At 43.2% G+C, this 8,585-nt stretch overlaps 1 pseudogene; it reads right to left on the bottom strand.

Annotated features, from left to right (window-relative positions):
- Positions 1 to 6,717: 6,717 nt before the first annotated feature.
- Positions 6,718 to 7,668, bottom strand: LOC114622797 (annotated as a pseudogene).
- Between the last annotated feature and the right edge of the window lie 917 nt (positions 7,669 to 8,585).

The raw sequence follows: 8,585 nt of genomic DNA, 5'->3' as shown, positions 1-8,585 counted from the left end.
GGAAGGCCTCGGACATTAGACACTTAGGACATTTTCCTCCCACTTCCTCCTCACCTCACTTTTCATCCAGAGCCACTCCCCTTTCTGTCTCTAAAAAAACAAACAGGCACTGAACATTCCTGGTGCACACCTTTAATCTCAGCACACAAGAGGCCAGCCTGGTCTATAAAGTGAGTTCCAGGATAGCCAGGGCTACACAGCAAAACCCTGTGTTGGAAACAACAACAAAGAAAACAAATAGGCTTCTGAGGGAGAGAAATAAAATAAAAAGGAAAATAGATAACATTTTGGAATTGAACAAGACAAACAGAAGGAAGAGAGTCCCAGAGAAGCCACAAGAATCAGAGACCCACTTGTGTGCACACTCAGGCATCCCTTAAAAACACTAAACTGGAAGACATAATATAGCCACAGAAGACCTGGCACAGACCTGGGCAGGCCCTTTGCTGCATGCTGCTTCAGTCTCTGTAGTTCATGTGAGCTTTGCTCAGGCTGATTTAGAGAGCTTTGTTTTCTTGCTCTTTCTGGCTCTTACACTCCATGCCCTCTCATCCTCTCCACAGGGTTCCCTGGGCCCCTAGGGGAGGAATTTGATAGAGAAATTCTCTTTGCATAATGTAGAGCCGTGGGTCTCTGAATTTATTCCCATCAACTGTAGGAGGAAACATCTCTGATGGTGGCTGAAGAAGACCCCGATCTGTGAGTATGGAAGAGTGACATTAGGTGTCATCTCATTGCTATGTGTTTTTATTTTTATTTTTGTTTTTGTTTTTTTTTTTTTTTAGACCAGTAGAATTTGGTTTTACCCCAGGTCTCTGAGCTAACTAGTCTCAGGTTCTTGGTCACCCAAGCAGCGTGACTATGGGTTCCATCTCATGGAATAGGTCTTAAGTCCATTCAGATCCTGGATGGTTAATTCACACAAGTTTCGTGCCACCATTGCCCTGGCGTGTCTTGCAGCTGGAACAATGTTGTCAATCAAAGGGTTTGTGCTTGACTTGGTTTTTGAATTTCCCTTTTAGTGTTTTCATTTTTCTTTTGATAGCATGCAGAGGACCTTCCTGTTCCAGACACTAGAACGTAAGGCTCTATGAAGGCACCAGCTGGACATCTCCATGCTCAATGAGTTGTGTGGGTGTTGTCTTTAGCAAATGAGAACTCGCCATCATTTTGTGGAGGGCAACCTATAGTCTTGGCAACAGCCTGGGTTCTTTGGGGGTTCCCATGGAACCTCTTTGACAAACAATTCAGTTAGATATAATCCAATTCTGGTATTGGAAGCTTCATTTGATGACAAGAAATGGCCAGTTGGGGCTCTTTCTCCCCATTATTGGGTGATTTCACTTAGATCTCCTTCATATACATATATACTTTAGGAAATCTCTACTGTATTAGATTTCCATGCTACCCCTCAAATGGCCCTTATTTTTAGCTGTTTCTCCTCATATTCCTCCTTCATCTCTCTCTCCCCATCCCTCAACACTTGCTATTCCTGTTTCAGTCCCTTCATTCATTCATAGCTATCTCTTCCATTTCTCTTTCCTAATAAGATATAGCTGTACTCTCTAGTGGCTTTCTCTATATCTAACCTTTGTGGTCCTATGGATTGTAGCTTGAATATTAACTTAAAAGCTAATATCCACATATAAACAAATACATACCATATTTATCTTTCTGGGTCTGGGTTACCTCACTCAGGATGATTTTATGTCTAGTTCCATCCATTTACCCAAGATTTCATGATTCAGTATTTTTTTAACAGTTGAGTAAAGCCTCATTATGTAAATGAACTACAGTTTCTTTATCTATTGTCTGCTGTGGGACATCTAGGTTGTTTCTAGTAATCTGGCTATCATGTGTAGAACAGCAGTGAACATGATTGAGCAAGTGTCTCTGTGGGAGGTTGAAGCATCCTTTGGGTATATGAGTGATATAGTTGGATCCTGAAGTAGATCAATTCCCATATTTTTGAGGAACTGCCACACTGATTTCTTTAGTGGCTGTACAAGTTTGGATTCCCACCAGCAATAGATGAATGTTCTTACTCCATATCCTGAAGGATGTAAGATGAAATCTCAAAATAGGTTTAATTTTCGTTTCCCCAATGGCTAACAATATTAAACATTTCAAAAGTGTTTCTCAGCCACTTGAATGTCCTCCTTTTAGAATTTTATGTTTAGATCTGTATCCCATTTTTAAGTGGGCTATTTGACTTTTTGATGCCTAGATTTTTTTTTAAGATTTATTTATAACTGTGTGTGAGTACAGCATTACTGTCTTCAGACACACTAGAAGAGGGCATCAGATCCCATTACAGATGGTTGTGAGCCACCGTGTGGTTGCTGGAAATTGAACTCAGGACCTCTGAAAGAACAATCAGTGCTCTTAATCACTGAGCCATCTCTCCTGACCCTTGACATCTAGTTTTTTAGTTCTTTATATAGCTTAGATATTAGCCGTCAGGTATGTAGTTGGTGAAATATTTTCCCATTCTGTAGGCTGCTTCTTTGTCTAAATGAAGGTGTCCTTTGCTTTACAGAAACTTCTCAGTTTCATGAGGTCCCAGTTATTAAATGTTAATTTTTGTGCTAATGACATTCTGTTCCAAAGGCCTTTTCCTATACCAATGAGTTCAGGGTTATTCCCTACTTTCCTTTCTATCAGGTTCAGTATATCTGGTTTCATGTTTAGGTCTTTGATCGATTTGGAGCTGAGTTTTGTGTGGCTGATAAGTATGGATTTATTTGAATTCTTGTACATGTAGACATCCAGTTTAACCAACACAATTTGTTGAAAATGCTGTCTATTTTCCAGTTTCTGGCTTCTTTATATATATAAAAAAATCAGGTGTCTATAGGAGTGTGGATTTATATCTGGGTCTTCATTTCAATTCTATTGATTAATGTTTTTGGTATTGTGCAATACCATAACATACTAGTTTTTATTAGTATGGCTCTGTTGTACATTTTGATTCCATTACAGATGGTTGTGAGCCACCATGTGGTTGCTGGGAACTGAACTCAGGACCTCTGGAAGAACAGTCAGTGCTCTTAACAACTTAGCCCTCTCTCCAGCCCCTGGAGTATGATTTGAAATCAGGTAGAGTGCTTCTTCCCACAGTTCTTTAATTTTCTAGGATTGTTTAAGCTAACTTTGAATTTTTGTGTTCACATAAAGCTGAAAATTGTACTTTCAAGATCTATGAAGAATTATGTTAGAATTTTGATAGCAATTGCTTTGAATCTGTAGATTGCTTTTGGTAGGATGGCCATGTTTACTATATTAAACTACCAATCCATGAGCATGGGAGATCTTTCTGATTTTTTTTAAATATCTTTCTTAAATGTCTAGGAATTTCTGTCAAACAGGTCTTTCACTTGCTCCGTTAGAGTTACCCCAAGACATTTTATATATCATTTAAAGCTATTGCGAAGGGTGTTGTTTCCTTGATTTCTTCTCAATCCATTTGTCATTTGTATATAGGGCTACTGATTTTTGTGAGTTAATTTTGTATCCAGCTACTTTGCTGAAAGTGTTCATCAGCTATAGGAGATTTTAACTTTTAGGGTCAGTTATGTATATTATCATATCATTTGCAAATAACAATACTTTGACTTCTCCCTTTCCAAGTTGTATCCCCTTGATCTCCTGTGCGGCGCCTACCACCCCGACCAGCAGGGAAGAAAGACTCGCACACCAGTTCCTTCCAGCAGCAGTTTACTCAGGAGTTGCTAGTTACATGAAGCTTGAAGGTGTGCCCCCAAGCCAGCCCAGGAGCGAAGCTTTATACCCTGTGTAGGACTGCCCATGAGCCCATACCATGTCTCGCACTGTGATTGGTCAAGAACCCATGACACAAGATCAGGCCACCAGGAAGTACCGCCCCAAGACCAAACAAGGCTTGTTTACTCCAAGTCTGCAAGGGCAAGCAGGCACCATCTTTAAGGCGTGGCAGCAGCTCTCCACAGTTCCCCCTTTTTTGTTTTTAAGCAGTTTCAAGCTGTGACTGCCCGATCAAGCAAGCTCCATCATGTAGGATCTCACGATCAAGGGCAGACAGGCTCAAACCATGGGACTCACTCTACTGGGTGCAATGGGGAAAGCCCACCAGGTGCAAGAGCTGAGCCCAAGAAAAATGGAATAGACACCCATCCCATGTGCAATGAAACCTATAGGCTTCCAGGGGTGCAAGGGCTGTCCAGACCTAAAATTTGGGGTAATGAGAGCAACTAATGCTTCAAAGCTACCAGCCATGCTTGTGGAGATACACACCCCCTCAATGGCCTGAAAGGCACGCACTACCAGCGCCCTCTCATGTCTCTGGGCCCTGACCATATGACAGATACAAGACAGGCAGAGAACACAGACGCCCACTAGGGCAACAGCTAGCACTCCTATACCCTGAAAATCTTCACAATGCAATGCTTCCGGGCTCACATGGGCAGGTCAGTACTGTTGTGTCTGGTCTTCCTAGAGGTACCGTCGTCTCTCGGCAGTGCTTTCTGCAAGTTGGACACAGCAACAGTTCTCTCAATGTCTATGACAGCGTACAGCTCTGTGCGCCGGGTGGGGGTTTGTAGGAGGGGAGTGGTTGTCGTTTCTGGAGTCTGAGGGTTGTCAGAGTCACTGCCCCTTTCCAAATCCACCTGTGTATAACTGAGTTGCCTATGTTCACTTCCCACAAGAGAGTGTCGGCTTGAGGGGTGAGATGAAGTATCTCCAAACGAGGGGTTGCAGGGATGCCCGTTGGGTAAGTTCTGAGCACCAAGCCCTGGAGTCGTAGGTGTTCGAGGTGTTCTAGGGACTTCCAATTCTGTCTGATGACTATTCCTTTCTACAACTGGCTCTTCCACCACATTTATACTATTATTTTGCATAATCTCTTGCAACATGTTAAATAATTCTTCTGCACGGGCACACTTAAAAACAAAAATTCCTTGTCCAGTTTGACACAATCGACCACTTTCAAAAGAAAACAGATTTGAGTCGTAGCCATACCGTCGCAGGCAGAGGTAGTGCCATTTCACCGAGTCTCGCTTCGGGGTGTACAAAATCAGTTCTGTGTCTGTGAGCTCCATGAAACCAGAGTCTAGCTCATTGCCATCATCATCAACGTTAACAACCTTAAACTTGTTCCTATGGTTATCTAGGACAGTGTCTTTATCTGGACAGCTACAACAGCTACCCATGGCTTTGCTTTCTAACCTTTCCGCCGCTTTACCACAGTCCTTAGATTCGTCCCTCTCTTTGAAGTCTGTATTATTTTAGCCTCACTACCCTTGGCCTCTTTGATCTTTGTATACTTATGCCGTGTTCTTTCTCTTCCACACCTTTGTACTTGGCAGGAAATGTTTCCAATTCTTCACCTTCACTCCCTCTCTTCCCTTTCTATGTCCTTCCCCAGTTTATCCCAGGTGGCCAAGGTAAGCTGTCCCGATACCACGAACCAAGGGGCGATGCAGTCCACTTCCTGGACAAACTGCTGTAGAGCCTTCTGTTTAAGGTAGTTAACAGTGGCACTCACGCCCTGGCTGGTGACAGTTAAGGCAAAAACACAGCACCAGGGATACTGTAATCATGATCGCCACTACTAGAAAAACTATCCACTCCTCCCGGCACGAACATACTCTGCTGGCCGCTTCACTTTCACTGTTGCTTGCCTCCTACCGAGGACTTTAAAGGTTGAAGCCTCCTTCCGAGGTCTTTAAAGGTTGAAGCCTCCTTCCGAGGTCTTTAAAGGTTGAAGGGCCCCACTTACCGGCCACTTACCGATCGATCGCCCTGACTGCTACTGGTTCTGGAACTCCGGGAATTCAGGAAGAAGTTCCCCGTACGGGCCACCAAATGTGCGGCGCCTACCACCCCGACCAGCAGGGAAGAAAGACTCGCACACCAGTTCCTTCCAGCAGCAGTTTACTCAGGAGTTGCTACTTACATGAAGCTTGAAGGTGTGCCCCCGAGCCAGCCCAGGAGCGAAGCTTTATACCCTGTGTAGGACTGCCCATGAGCCCATACCACGTCTCGCACTGTGATTGGTCAAGAACCCATGACACAAGATCAGGCCACCAGGAAGTACCGCCCCAAGACCAAACAAGGCTTGTTTACTCCAAGTCTGCAAGGGCAAGCAGGCACCATCTTTAAGGCGTGGCAGCAGCTCTCCACAATCTCCTTCAGTTGTCTTATTGCTTTAGCTAAGATTTTAAATACTGTGTTGAATAGGTATGGAAAGAGTGGACAACCTTGTCTTGTTCCTGATTTCGGTGAAATTGCTTTGAATTTCTCTCCATTTAAGTTGATGATGGTTTATGGACTTGCTATAAATGAACTTTTATATCCATTTTTTAAAATGTAGGCTCTTAGTGCTATGAACTTGCCTAATAGAACTGTCTTCATTGTATCTCATAAATTTAGAGAGGTTGTGTGTTAAAAGCTGTAAGGGAAAAAGAACAAGAAACATATAAAGGCAGACCTATTAGAATAACACTTGACTACTTCTTCTTCTTCTTCTTCTTCTTCTTCTTCTTCTTCTTCTTCTTCTTCTTCTTCTCCTCCTCTTCCTCCTCCTCCTTCTCTTCCTCCTCCTCCTTTTCCTCCTCCTCCTCCTCTTCCTCCTCCTCCTTCTCTTCCTCCTCCTCCTTTTCCTCCTCCTCCTCCTCCTCCTCCTTCTTCTTCTTCATTCAGAAAGCCAGTTTATTTCTAAGACTCTGTCATAAACTTTTAGCGGGTACCAATAGTTACCTGCCATACTCACACCAAGTTGTCTGTAAAGCCAGCAGTCTGGCCATCAGCAGACCATGGCAAAGAGGTACACTGGGGTGGCTCTGCCTTGCTGCTGGTGCTGATAAGTTCTTGCTTCAATTCATCTATGATGATCTTGCCCTCCAAGTTCCAGATCTTGATACTGGGGCCAGTGGCAGCACAGAGCCAGTAGCGGTTGATGCTGATGCACAAGGGATTGAGGAGGTCCTCACCATCTAATGTGTAAAGGTGCTTGCCTTCATTGAGACCTCACAGCATAGCCTGGCCATCCTTGCCTCCAGAAGCACAGAGGAATCTGTCTGGAGAGACGGTCACTGTGTTCAGATAGCCAGTGTGGCCAATGTGGTTTGTCTTTAGCTTGCAGTTAGCCAGATTCCACACCTTGACCAGCTTGTCCCATCCACAGGAGACGATGATAGGATTGCTGCTGTTTGGGGAGGAGCAGATACAGGACATCCATTCTGAATGACTCTCATCCTGGACTTGCAGACACCCAGAGTATTCCATAACTTTATGATCTTGTCTTGGGACCCAGAGACAATCTGCCAGTTGTCAGAGGAGAAGGCCATGGTCAGCATATTCTTAGTATGGCCAACAAATCATCTTGTGGTAGTGCCCACTGTGAGATCCCAGAGGTGCAGTGTTTCATCCCAGGAGCCTGAGAGGGCAAACTGACCATCAAAGGAGATAACAACATCACTAACAAAGTGAGAGTGACCTTGCAGAACATGCTGTAGTATGCCACAGTTGGTCTCATCCCTGGTCAGCTTCCACATGATGATGGTCTTGTCTTGAAATGACAACAAGATCATGTCTGGGAACTGTGGTGTGGTGGATGGTGGTGGTGATCTGTGTTACCCATCCATTATGGCCATTAAGGTTCCCATGAAGTGTCATCTACTTGGTCATGGCTGCATCTGATGCGAGTGTCACCACAGCATCAAGGATGTTACTGGATAGCTCAGGGAGCCAAGCACCGCAGCTGCTGACACCATGACCCTTTGAAGAAAAAGAACACTCAACTTCTTAATAGAGTCTCCCAAAACCAGAGGGCCTGCACTGATGTCATTTCTTTACATCAATAGAAATCCTAAAAAATGTTCTTTCTTTGTTCTATACATTTAGTGTTTTGATTATTATATGCTGAGGGGACTTGCTTTTCTGGTCCAGTCTATTTGGTGTTCTGTATGCTTCTTGTAACTTGATAGGCATCTCCTTGAGGCTAGGAATTTTTTCTTATAAAATTTTGTTGAAAATATTTTCTGTGACTTTGACCTTGGTTTCTTCTCCTTTATCTATTGCTAATATTATTCAATTTAGTCTTTTTATATTATCTCAGATTTCCTACATGTTGTGTGCCAGTATTTTTTAAGGTTTGACAAACTTTTCTTTGACAAAGGTATCCATTTCTTCTGTTGCCTGAGCTTCTTTCTTCTGTCTCTTATATTCTGTTGGTGGGGCTTGCCTCTGAGGTTCATGTTCAAGCTCCTACATTTTTTCATTCCCAGATTTCCCTCATTTGGGTTTTCTTTATTGATTCTATTTCCACTTTCATGTTTTGAACTCTTTTATTCATTCCCTTCCACTCTTTGTATTTTCATAGATTAAGGGATTTATTAATTTCCTCTGTAAAGACCTTGATCATGTCCATAAAGGTTAAGGTCTTTGTGTGTGTGTGTGTGTGTATGTGTGTGTGTATGTGTGTGTGTGTGTATGTGTGTGTGTGTGTGTGCATGCTTGCTTGCATGCATTCTTTAGCTATGTTAGAATATTTAGGACTTGCTGTGATAAGGTTCCTGGGCTCTAGAGGAGACATATTATATTGG

Source organism: Grammomys surdaster, unplaced genomic scaffold (genome assembly GCF_004785775.1).
Source record: "Grammomys surdaster isolate TR1022 unplaced genomic scaffold, NIH_TR_1.0 191, whole genome shotgun sequence".
Taxonomy (NCBI): Eukaryota; Metazoa; Chordata; class Mammalia; order Rodentia; family Muridae; genus Grammomys; species Grammomys surdaster.
Note: the sequence above shows the minus strand (reverse complement) of the source record. Positions and strands in the feature narration are given on the sequence as shown.